The following is a 14,351-nucleotide window of genomic DNA, read 5'->3' as shown; positions in this document are numbered from 1 at the left end:
TTTGTTCCCGCTTAATATAATATAAAGCACTTATTGTGTTCTGATATGAGTATAATGAAATTATATGTATCGATATCGAGTTTACGTATCTTTGTTATTCATTCTACTAAACTAATTGTTATTTTGTGTGAATTTATGAGTGAAACAGAATCATTTGTCTGATGTTAAGTATAGCAGACGTCTAATACTAATAAGTAACTAACTACTAAGTAACTACGTTGGTTAGTAGTCATTGAAATATTATGTTGCAGTTATGAACATAGAATATGCTAGATGTTTCGATACGTACAAAAGAATTATTTACATAAAGGAAAATACATTCTTCTTACTTAGTTATAAGAAATATTTAAGACGACAACTTCCAATACACTAAAAGACAGAAGAAAAATATTTTCACAAAGATATAAAACAATATGATACACTTAAGTATGATACTAACTTTGCAAACGAAAATACTCTAAAGTAGCATAAATAAACGATTTTCTACTGAAAGAAACTTCCATGGCACAGATAAGATACGTCGCATAATTCCGTTTTATATCTAACAAACGTAAGCCTTCGCGAGCATATTTTGTGAAAGAGTTGGGAAATCACATGACTTTTACGATAGAGATTCAACAATACGTTACATTCATAATAAAGGGGCGGTTTTAAATAAATGATATTATTTCTTACAGTTATTGAAATATAAGCTTTCTCGAAAAAGTTAAAGGGTAGACTGCCCTTTGGACTTTACAAGCTTTGGCGGCCGTAAATCGTATTATTACTAACCCGAATGTGTTTTGCGTGCAAGCGTTACGAATGAATTGAAAGGGGTTACTTCCTCCAAAGTGTTAAATAAGCATACGCGAAAACACATTTCTTTGGCTAAAATGGTGAAGTAACAAGTCTACTTCATAGTAAGTTATAACAGTTTACTTTGGAAAAATATATATATCGACTTATGTAAGAAAAAAATAAAAATGTTAAGTAGATGACGGGATTAAACCATGGGATAAGGATTGTGTATTGCGCAGACGTTAAGCGATGTGATGATGTACTTTCTCATGATTTGTACCTCTGATCTTATTGCACATAATTCACACATTAATAAAGAAAACTATTTTTAAATCTATATAATTATTTCAGTGTAATAAATGTCAAGATAACTAAATGAATAAACTACTGTGCATCATCGTAAATTGAAGAGTTAAGGAGACAAAAGTTGTTTTAAACATTGAAATTTTAAAACTTCGCAGCGCTTTTAGAAGTAACTTTATTTGTTACTTGCGAAACGACTATTTGTCATTTGTAGAGAGCGCCCGGCGCAGAACAGCAGCTTACGCAGTTAGGGAAGTCAGAAAACTGACTGTCAACGTTACTGGGTTCGTTAATTTCTGCAACTTTAATACTATAAAGATATAAACTGGTGTAACGCATATATTCCATATCTGTTTACATAAACGTAAATCATAGTATGATCTGCGATTGCACAGTTTATACACGTTTTTTTATTCTTCTTTGACCGTCTTTAAAGTGAAATTGTCGTGTACCAATGTTTTTTGACTTCCCTGAATATATAGATACGTACTTTTTGATATATTAAATTATTTATTGTGGAGAACAGTTGAATACTAGCTGAATACAGGCAAATTGTATAACATATTTAATGGACGTAACACTATGCGTAATTTGACAATGGATTACTACATTGCATTGTGTATGTTATTTATCAAATGCATTGTACACTAAGTAGTATTAATTTTGACACACCTATGTTTCGAAATACTGTGTGTTACAACTTTTGTAAAACATCTACCGTTCTACTCATTTCCATTGTACAAAACATTCATAAAAGCGCTTTTCAAAAAGTTCATTCGACATAAATTATTTAGTTGTTTTGCATTCGTATAATATTTGACGTATATTATAGGAATCCTAGTGATGTTAGGAACACCCCGTTGAAGGTGAATAGAATAAAATATAATTCCAATACTAATTATGTATCCCTTCATATATACGAGTAAGTATTCAAAAGTGGACATCGCGGATGGGATAGTTAGTAAAGGAAATTATCTTTTTCCTGACCATTCTCTCATTTGTATATTCTATTCAGTATTCTGTCAGAATGTATCTAGCAAGATTCATCTGATATATGAATTTATCTCAATTGAAAAGCGATCATTTGACATAGAAGTACCGCTGGCTATCTTATCCAATATTAAGATTGGAATCGAATATCTTAGTATTCAAATACTGGCATATAAGGCAAAAAGCGTTATCGCAACATGTGTACGATTCGTAGAACGAGCTCTAATGAAATTGTTAATAGGTAATTTATGTAATGGGTGTAGTGCTTATGCACAGCGTGAAAAAATCTACTTTTTAAATAATAGTTTTTATGTAAATGGTGATAATTTACACCAATATAGTTTACTTTATTACAAGGTTTAGGTCAAGATAATTAAATTTGCTAAATGACAAACCAACAAATTGTGAAATTTTACAGAGTCCAATTTAGTATTAATTCTTAAAGCAATTGGAATCTAGTACACCTTCCTTATTTCTAAAGAAAAACAATAGAAGGGAATGAAAAAGATCAAATAATTTGAAAATAATTTTACTTTAAGCAATATTCGATAGGCAGCAATAGACAATTTCTAGTACGACGCACAATTCACTGCCTGGTAAATGGTTTATAACAGTTGGATGCGCTGCTGACATATGAAAGAAAGGGCGATGTAATCGGCGTTGCACAGCCAGCCTCATCCGTCTGTCTAGTAATATTTTGATTTGATTCTTTCGTTAAAGAAGAATGTTGTAAAAATTTCGATGAAATAAATGCTATTTGAGGAACTATTTCTTAACTACAGTAATAATAAACTATTTTTGTGTTACAAAACAATAGCTTAAGTAAATTTTTGTTAAATGGAAACATTGTTGAATAAGTCGATCTGATCTAAAAATATTCATCTGTGTAAACAGCAAAATCGTCGAATTCTGCAAAATACCGATTTAATAAATCGTCGAACATGATTCATCTTTAGGATTATTGAAGCTCGTGTAATATTATGAGTGAGGCAATGTTACCGCTTGTCTACCGAGTCAATTGCTTTCTTTATATCTCTACGTAAAAAGTTCAAATATCTTGCTTCCAACGCAAATATAACTTTCACCTTTATTCAAGAATGTATTTGATATGATATAAAAATAGTGGTTTTAGTTCAAATATAAGGAACATTACTTTAATAAAAATATCTAGGTTATAATACAAAAAAATATATTTTAACATTTTCTAGTATACCCCGTAAAGATTTTATAAACAACTTTGAGTTTTTCTACTAATCAGGTGCATAACTGAAAATAGACATGTAGTCTATTATCTTAATTCTTTCTAATATTATAAATGCGAAATTTTAAATGTATGGATGTTTGTTAGAAGGTATCTCCGGAACAGCACCACTGTGCTAAGCCACTGCTCGCAATTAAAATTGGCACAATTATGGAACATAGTCACAAAAAAATACATTTGTTTTTTAAATTCCACACTCACGGAGACGCCGGCAAAAGCTAGATTAAATAATTAACTTACAAGTAAAAAAAAACTTTGACAGTTTTCTAATTACAGGAACTTAAAAATTCGCCAACACATTTAAGGTTTATACCTTTTATGTAAATCTAAATAAATATTACGATAATATGAACACTGTTGTGTGATCTATAGTCACGCTGCAACGCACGTTCTTACTTACAATAGTTAGAGAACATAGATTCTAATACAAAATTCAATGTAGCATTAGAGAAAACATTGAAGCGTACGTTGGAAATGCATGATTTGATTCCCTAGTCCTTTTGTCATCATCAGACGTGAAGGCACACGGCCATTGCCTTTCTTTTGTAATGGTCTCTACAGTGATTCGAGCGAAGCACTTTACTTTATCTTTTATTACGGCCAGTATGGAAGAGAATGATTTTTCCGTGTATTACTCTATTTGAATTTTCTTTTTCTAATAGTCGTTTTGCAGCACATAACCTTTTCGAATTAAATTTCTATTGAAATATCTTGCAAATGCGGTTTACAGTCACATTACAAAAGAAGTAGTAAATGTATAGAAGCGTGAAAAATAAATTCCAGCTATTAGGCTTTCCTTTTGTGAAGCATTTCGAATAACGCTTGAATATCGACTATTATCTTTTTAATGGCTCTTTTACTCTTCGTAACTCGTTATTTAATTAAGTCTATTATCTTTTAAAAGAACGTATATTGTGACAAAAGTGAATGGATTTTTACGAGTAATAGTGATATAAAAGAATTCAATCAAACAAATTAATTAATAAAATTCTTCATAAAACTTTTAACGTTTTGTTTTTTTTTTGTTAGGAACTTACAATAGCTACTAGCTAAGGGTAATGTTCTTCCCTTATGTTGCTACACTTAAAGAATGCCGCATCATGTTATTGAAACACCTAATCGTCTAACTCGATACAGGCAACAATGGGGATGTGATCCCACGCATTGTCGCTGCAGAATAGGAAGGATTTACTAAGACTTTGAATAAAACAAGCTACCGCCTCGACTCAGCCGGGTTAAAGCCTCCATAATCACATGGCACGGGTGCTCGCGAGAACGCGTGGCAACTTTTAGAATACACGTCTAGTGTTGACTTTAATCAACTTATTTGCAATTCATTGTTACTGTTATTGTATAATATTGTTCATAGCTATAAAGTTTTGCACATTTAGTTATCTATTATTGACTCTATATTAGGTTTGATGTTAAAAGGATTAGTGACCATATGCTAAGCAATAATTAATATCATACTGGCCGCCAACAAAGTGTTAGAAAAAAATTGTACTTAAAAATAAAAAGAACGAAATTTGAATGCGCAGAGAAAAATGTGACGCGAGCGATGTAACAACATTTTGTTTTTACAAATGCAGTTTTATCAATTTTCGTAAATGGTGTGATTTATCAGTAAATAAAGAAGAATTTTACATTAAAACATTGAACAGAAAATATTAACGAACCGCACTCGTTTGTAATGGGAAATAATTTTCACCTCGATACATCTATGTTTTTAATGTTTTAAACGACGTCAACAGGAGTATTTGTATTGTAAATAAAAGAATGTAATAATAAGTAATTATCATGGAAAGTTCGCCAATTACGGTGGTAAAGTTGAAAAGAAGTTAAGAACACAAACGTTTTGAAAATGAGAATTTAAATCAACCAATTGTTTGCAGATTCTTTGAAAGAAAGTTCGGCGTTAAACTTTTTTCTTTTTAGATCATCTGTAAACAGAGTACAAGAGTTGAAATATAATTTTAAAGTAACTGTAATACAAGCTGGGAATGTAGAAACAAATGCTACTAAAAACTCAATGGTCATATGAAAGCAATGGTTGCAAAAAAAAATAAACACAACTGAATAAAGTAAAAACATTTTTCCTAATTACAACTGTCTGCCGTAGTATTATTTAAGAACTAATGAGCACTTACGAGTACTTCACCTTGATATGAATAGAGAATACACTAATTAAATGTAATAACAAACGACGTACTTTCTGTATTTATTTAGCGGACCAAACAAACGTAGCCTTGCTTGTGTGCCGTTACTTAGTTCTATTTTTTTAATAATTCCGTTTTATTATTCATCAATAAAAATGTATGTGTTAGAAGATGGTGACGAAATCATTAGTAAAAAAGTTGGAAAGTCGAATTTCATTATAAACAAATGAAATTTATGAGAAATTAATGAGACGAAATGACACGTTCTAGTTTCGTACCGAAATTAATTATTATTAATTAAAAGAAACAGGGAAATGCTTTAACTTTGTACATTTTCTAAGTTCCTTGCACCTATAAACATTATTATACACACGAATAATAACTAAGGCAAAATCAAACTATAAACAAGTTGAAGTAATTGAGGCGATATCGCATTAAAATATATAATTGAATTTGTGTGAACTACGTTACAATTCATACGTCAAAAATTCTTCGTCAATTTAAAATTAAATTTTGCTGGGTGAAAATTTATCCAGTCTATTTTATAATAGGCGGTCACGGAGTGGACTTCGATAGGAAAGGTTTTATCGACTATCAATTTATTCAGCGAGTTTAATGTATAAAACCTCCGGATTTTCCGTTCCTATCCTAACCGCTTACTGAGCGGGATTCTTTGAGCTATAATGAATTTTATTGCTTCTGCATTACACTGACCGGAGAAAGTTAGATATCTGGTTATGCTCGCTCCATTTACCTTCATCCATATTTGATTTTAATACATTTCGTTATTTAGATTCATTACGGATTATGTTATCCACTGCTTACCCTTTCTAAATATGGATTTCAATAACATTTTAATAATTGACATAAGATATTTTTGTTGTCAAATGATTTATTTCATTATTTACCATTGATAGAAAAAAAAAATTCAGTTTAAAAAAATTCTATCGAATATTTATAAGGCATTTCCAACATTGATTGTACTAGTATTAAAGCATATATTACCATCATTAAAAAGAGCTGATAGCATGAGAATATTATAGTATCTAGTGTAAATCTCTGAAGATATATGAACATAAGTACCTAATGTTATGTCGAAATAATTCCGTACGAGGTAAAGTCTGGAAACGATACATCACAAAGTAGCTCTTGTGAACATTAGTTTATCCCGTGGGAGCGAACTTCTTTGAAATAAAACGACTTTGTAACCTAGACAACTTGCAGGCGAAATTTTCTTGTACGCCATCTTACATTACACAGGTACCATTTAAATCAATTATGAATTTTTTCGTTAAACTAGTTACTATTTCTGGGTTTCTGAAACCACTATTTATTTTATCATTACCGAGTTGATTTTAGTTTCGACGGAGTACAACACTTAATTTACTTACTTACGGAGGACAACGTTACTTAGTTCTGAATCGTATTTCATGAAGTTTTCGAACCTAAAACACTAACAAATGGTTAAACGTAGCTGGGAAATCGGTCATTAGTGCAATAAGAATTGACGTGGGCCTATTGCTTTATTAAATTTTTATTGTATTTTTTAAACAGAAGAAATTGGTATTTTTATTTAGGTAAGGTATAACGGATGTCAAGTATATTCTATCATAGGATATCATTTGGCAAAGTAGTGACTACAATTGTTTCCAATTGTCATAAGTGCAGTCAAGAAACTGATAATAACTATTTGCAGTTGACTAAAGAAAACATTAACATTAAAAGTAATTAGCATATTTAAACTAAATTTCAAACTTTGCTGTATCTATTACGTTAAAGCAGTGAACTGTAAATGGGCGCAAACTTTCCTATCTAGCGGCTGCTAGAAGTTCTTGTTCTGTGGTAACCAATGCTCGATATAATGGGGATACAATAAAGTATGAATGTAAGTTTAACAAAATAACGAGCGGTTTCATGGAATTTTCGGAACTCTTGGAGCATCTTTGTAACTACCGGCAGGAAGTTTACAATGAGACATGTAACATAAAATGTTGACTGGTAATTTCTAAAATTTATTATACACATGGTTTGCAAAAGTTTGTATTATATAAACTCACTAAAGACAACTAATGCTTCGATATAACTATATGTAATGTTTTTATAAGCCAATGCGTCTATTGCCGCACTTAAAGAGTTACATTAAGTAGATTTCTCGTACTAAACACAGTAAACGTTACCATTAGTAACCACTAAAAGTAAAACAGTAATGCTGTTGAGATTGCAATGTGTCTAAACAAAACAAACAACAGAAGTAGTGGAATAAAAATACCGCAATGTTTGATTGGACTCAATGAAAGTCAGTCCAAGCTTTTTTCCAGTGAAAATAAGAATAGGTACTATGTAGGCGCTATTACTGAGCGGGGGATGCAAAGAGTACGCGATAAATAGGCAAGAAGGCATTGAGGCTTCAGGGAAGAGCCGTTATTGCCTGCCGAGAGCATTGTTGCTAGCCGCTTGCTTTGCATTTGTTAACAACGACTACCTACATGAAATAAACATTCCATTTTAAATCTATTTACGTATATTTAACTTGATAAAGGTTTAAGATATGATTTTCTTGAGTTATGTGAATGAAAACATGAACAAATTAATATTTAATCTTACGGTTAGGCAATTACAATGAATATAAATGATAGACTATAAATTATGATTTATTATAATCGCAATTTGAAGTGTTAAAAAAAATTAAGACATTTAGGTGTAAGTTTTTGTTCCTAGCTTACCTAAAGTTATCCCTTTATTCCTACGTAGTTTTCCTTTTAATAATATCCCTTAGGAACAACTATGAAAAACATAAAAATGTATTTAGCTCAGCTTAATGTAATTAACAAATTAGTACATTGCTGTTTTTTTATGCTCTTTGATACATAAACAATTAATTGGGTTTCGAATAAACATCGAAATACATAGAATATAATTACGATTAAATAAATTTCTTTGAGGAACTAAATCCCTTTTTAATCGCCTCTGTGTTAGAAAAAAATTACAGGGATTAAATTTGTTTATCTTAGAATTAAGAATCAATATCTGCTTATCGGAGAATTCATAATCTTAAGATTTGTCTGTATAAAATTTAATCATTACCTTTTTGACCGACTTCCCAAAAGAAGGAGGTACTCAATTCGTCTGTATGTTTTTTTTTTATGTGCGTTACGGCATAACTCCGCCGCTAGTGGACCGATTTTGATAATTCATTTTTTATCCGAAAGGTAATGCTTGCAGGTGGGTCCCATTTTTTTGTTTGATTTTTGGAGTCAAAGACTACGACGTAGTTAAATAGTTTAGCTCAAAATCGCGCGACGAAATTTCGGGTCATTTTTGCTTTCTTTGCTTATTGTAAATTTTATACTTATGGATTAACTAGCTTTCGCCAGCGACTTCGTTCGTGGAATTAACAAAACAAAAATTTCATTGAAATCTGTTAAACCGTTTAGTCTACAAACTCTAATAAATATCCATACATCCGATTAACTTACGCATTTATGACATGTGGCTATGAAAGATTTTATTGATGTTCTTGTAAGCTTGTGAAGTTAAAAAGGTTATGACAAAAATACATATATTGTCCATCTAATTTTCTTTTTAAACGGAATTTGTTTAGTTCTACTTTAGTTTCGGCAGTGGAAACGCACGGTAAGAATTTCAATGAAATAAATACAATGTTTATTTAAAACAATGAAGTAGTATTACGTTACGGAAAAATACTATAGTATTATATTATCTGTGCTATTAATATTCAAATCATGTCCTTATAAAACTCATATAAATAGGCCTTTTTGTTTGAAAGTAGGAAAAAAGGGGTTTAAAGGGTAAGTTTTCTTATAAAAGTTCTTTTTCCTTTCAGCAGAAATAAACGCAATCAAATATTGCAAATGGTTTCTTGGATTTTCAATCCTAGTCACTTAAAAGATAACAATGGGATATATTTAGGTTAACGTCATTTTAATCATAAGATATGCTTGATGTAAAGTAAACAGCTAACACGTAATTATCTGGTGCCGGCGTCTAATTGCATTTAAATGAGTGTTAGCTGTTTATATTTAGTTTATACTAGCTTTCGCCCGCGACTTCATCCGCGTGGAATTAAAAAAATCTAAAGTGAGTAGCCTATGTGTTCTTCCAGACTATCCTCTACATCGATGCTAAATTTCATCGAGATCCGTTCAGCTGTTTAGGCAACAAACTCTAACAATCATCAATCCATCCATTTAAACTTTCACATTTATAATATTAGTTAGATAATAAGGGCCTGTCCCACCAAATTGTAAATTGACTGATAGCCCCAATAGAACGTGTAAAACATGTGATGGATATATCGGATTTTGGTCCCTTATCTGACAGTGAGGTGAATCCAGCCAGCCAGTGGTGGGACAGGCCCTAAGTATCTCACGAAAGTTGAGAATTTAATGATTGATGTAATCAAAATACTTATGATAGGTTTCTGAAGTTACCACTTATTTTTCTTATTAACTAGCGACTCAAAAGTATTAGGTTCACCCAAGTTTCAAATTAGTAAAACTCGAGTTATGTAGTCAGGTAACGCATTTAATGAAGTTATCAAACCAAAAACCTTAAAAAATGGTTATACATAGCTGGGAAACTGGCCTTAAATCAGATAAGGTATGTTAGAATCTCGAATGGGCAACGCTAATGAGTATAGGACTCGTGTTTACAAAAACTTCGGCGATATATCATTTGTCCGCTATCCGATATTTTGTTTCGTGTTTATAGTTGGGTAAAATGTTTATTATTTGTATAAAATATCGTTATTTATTGTTCTTATTATAACAGTTTATACGGTATTTTGATATAGAAAAATATATCATAAATCCTTTAAATTAGTACCACTTTTATACTAATCTATTTATGATATTCGAGATTTACCTTAAAATACCAGTCCTTTAAGAAAAAAATAGTATTTTTTTATTTGTTGCTAAAATATCTCTAATTGTACTTTTTTTATTTGGCATTTGGCATTATTCAATAAATTATGACTTCAAAAGTATACCTAAAATATGACTGTTAATAAAATATGGATGGATGTTTGTTAGTTTATATCCTAAGCTACTCGATAGGACTCGGATAAGTTTGGCCAGAACACAGGCTAATCGCTTTATTTTCACGCGGACGGAGTCGTGGGCGAAAGCTAGCATTACATAAATTAATAAAAGCCAGTCTGCCTAATTATGTAGGACGTTCTTGGATTTGGGACCTTTTTTAATGCCACACTTTCTTTTAATGTCCGTTGTAATAAAAGATCCAAATATCTTTTATATCTACCTCTACTCGACATCTGCATCATATCCGGCGCGGACGCCCCTCCGCCTGCTATGACATCCGCAGTTACATTTTATATCTTTTTCATTTTTATCCCCTTAGCCTCTGGATTATTGCTCATAATGTCAACTACTGCAGTACCATATAGAGGTGATTATTACTCGCAGATTGCTGTAATTGAATTTTAACTTAAATTACCACACAGTTGAGGAACTTAATTTCCTACCCATTTCGGTGTAATTTTTAGACTTGTCATACAAACTCACATACGTGTTAAATTACAGACTTTCTAAGAAACATCCATCCATCTAAAATTATGCATTAATAATATTACTACCAATACGTGTTTTAGTTTCCTTTACATATTTATAGCTATCTTTATTAAATAAACTAAGTGTTTATGTAACTTGTTGCACCAAATTATGGTTTATTTTAGATATTTACTTTATGAACTATTGACGTTTGAAAATGAAGACGGATACGGCGGCGAAGATATAAAATGGTAATGGAACTTTGGTATGTATTTTCTGGCAACTACATGCACACAAGAACCATGTTTTATATGTAAATGCGCTTTTCGTTTGCAAAGTGCTCTCTTGAAGGAGCTGATCCTGCAACTGTGACAGAGAATGAATTTTACTTTGAATAGTTTTCTTGAAATGAGAAAACTCAACACAAACAAATATAGTTTCATACTACTTTAAAATTTGACGATACTTACCGGTTTTAATAATTCAGAGTAGGAATGAAGTTACAATACAAGTTATAAGTATGATATTAAAATTTCCGCTTATGTTGGTATGTGCGTTTTGTTTATTTTACCTTCAAAAACACTCGTTAACCTTTCGAATGATTATAAAAAAATAAAGGCATCACGTACTTCTCGATATTAACTTTAACTGTGTAAAATTTCACTTTAATCCGTTCCCGATATCACCTTTAGAATGGATCCAAAGTTTTCTCTACACATAATTTATAGATATTGTAAAGCCGTAGTTAATTTACAAGAATTCAGAAGATTAGATTAGGTAAATAATGATAAGTGTCTTAAAAGTAAAGTGGGTTTCCACTGTTACAAAACATGTACAAAGACATGTCATCACTTTTTTCGCACCCTCTAATTATCTTTAAAACAAGTTAACATTTGAACAAATGTTTCGGCAATAGAAACTCACATTGTAGATTGTTTAAGATCACTTTTGTAAACGAGTTTACTACATAGTATATTGTTATTATTTTTTAAATAGATTAATAATACTTAGCAAAAGGTCCATCTTCAAAAGATTTCTTATCAAAAGGAATCACTAAACCGTATGTAACGAAGGTTTTCATATACGTATAATATAACTTATTCCCGATCGGATGAAACGTTTGTCAATGCTTGAACTTATTAATGTATTTATATTGCATATTATATATTAATCTCTAAATAAGTATATAAGTAAATAGGTATATAGCTAGAAAGCTAGTTAATATATGAAGGCTTATCGCTTTGCGCCATATGTTCCTAGCAATTTGCCATTACTTCGAGTTCTTGGGAGAAGTTTTGCTTGAAGAAAATATCTTAAAAGTTGTAAGTAGCGATTGAATAATGTTTTAAGCAATATATTCACTAAAGTCATCTTTATGTAGTTGTAAAAATCTAACTAAAGTATAATTACACATCTGTATTTAATATAAAGAGGAAAGATTTGTATTATTGTTTATATTGAAATAACATAAAAACTACTGAGCCGAGTTTAATTCTTTCACCGTTAGAAAGGTAATTTATCTGTGAGTAACATAGGCTATATTTTACGCGGGCGAAGTCGCGAGCAACAGCTAGTAGCTAATAGAAAGAACAACCTTTGAAACGACTGTATAAAATATTTGATCACACTCTAAACTATAGATTATACCTATGGCTAGCTGTGCGATTTTTAGATCGGTTAAATATAACCAAATGCATTAAAAATTTTTATTAAAAATATATTGATATTTGTGTGTAATTTTATCGAAGAAATAAAGTTGCTCCATTTTACTTAAGACTCCCACTTTTAGGGGATGAAATTCATAACGTCCTAATTCAGTCTTCGGCTAAGTAGTAAGTGACCCACTATACAAAATTCCAAGGCTCATAACCCAGGAGTTTTGGCTGTTCGTTAATTGTTGTCGGTTTATTCATTTACATATAGTTAGGTTACCTATAATCATGTGGACAAGTCACTTTATGAAGCTGTGTAATTAAAATTTGAACATGAGCATGAGATATTACAAGCATTATTAAATTAATTCCAGCCGTCAATTAAATAGTTGGATGATTGTGTAGTGGATAATATTCTACCGTCCAACTGATAGGGTGTCGTGAGCAGCGTATCATTGCTGAGTTAATTAATAGGAATCATTTCGATTATTAATCACTACTATTGAGAACGCCGAAGTCGTAATCGATCACTATTGTTTTTCCTCATTAGTGTATAACAGAATTAATGTTTTGGCTTATTCAATATAATATAATCTTATACAATATGTTCATTGTATATCAATCATTATTATTAATATTGTAAACCTATATAAAACAATAGAAGTCTTAAGTGTGTTAGGACATTATCCCATCATCATACTTCTCCTTATTCTATTCCCGTAAGGTCGGCGCGACAGGTTTTCGTCCTCCACATAACTCTATCATACGTCATCTCAGTCATCACTCCTTTTTGATCATGTCCCCTTGCACACAATCCATTCAACTCTTTCTAGATCAATCTTTACTGTTATGAAATTATCTATGAAATGAAATGTTTCCCGCTGACACCTAATATTACTCGAGTATTGATAGAAGATTGGTCGGAATTTGCTTCAATTACTGATATAAATTCAGCACATTATATGTGTAGAAGGTATTTTTTAAGAAGCGAAAATAGTTTAATGTTTAAGAATATTAGTACCGATCTAGTCATGGCTTCGAATTCCGCTATTCGACTGTTATCGTAAACCATATCTTAACACAATTGAGTTTTTTACCTACGCAAAGTCGGCGACAGCATTTAAAGCTTTGTTTGCACTTTTTACATCGACTTTGTGTGAACAATAGATAGGTAGAGGTAATCAGATAACCTTTATAACTCATTAGTACGGGGTTCAATCGGCTCTGCGTGACGGGACTGCGAAACGGTATCGTGTTGTAAATACGGTGCAGTCATTACTCGGCGAGCGAGAGAGCTGAAAATATTTTGCCCGTCTCACAGAATTAGCATTCCGGACACGACTACTTTAAAGAATTTGCCTTCTTTCCTTCAGAAATAAAGGCGTAACATTTTAATACCTATCACGCTTAGGAATATTAATGGCGGCATTAATATCTCAAGGAATACCTACGCTGATAATATTCAAATGGAATTATTTTCTTTGAATTTATTAAAACAAATATTTAAAATTCACAAATACGTAATACTGTGTTTATATTACTTTAACTAACTTTCAATTACTGCACAAAATTAACATTGAGATTTGATTAATAATTTCAATTTATTTAACCATACCATAGAATGTGAACAGATTAAAATGAATATTTTATTGACGAAGGAGTTTTATAATTACCGTAAAATAAA

The 14,351-nt window shown here is 31.2% G+C and overlaps 1 protein-coding gene across 1 annotated transcript in view; it reads right to left on the bottom strand.

Annotated features, from left to right (window-relative positions):
• LOC106111926 (glutamate receptor 1-like) overlaps positions 1–14,351 on the bottom strand; it is a 93,847-nt gene that overhangs the window by 16,158 nt on the left and 63,338 nt on the right. The window lies entirely within an intron of this gene.

This window comes from Papilio polytes, unplaced genomic scaffold (genome assembly GCF_000836215.1).
Source record: "Papilio polytes unplaced genomic scaffold, Ppol_1.0 DF824381.1, whole genome shotgun sequence".
NCBI lineage: Eukaryota > Metazoa > Arthropoda > Insecta > Lepidoptera > Papilionidae > Papilio > Papilio polytes.
This window is presented reverse-complemented; position numbering and strand designations above follow the sequence as displayed.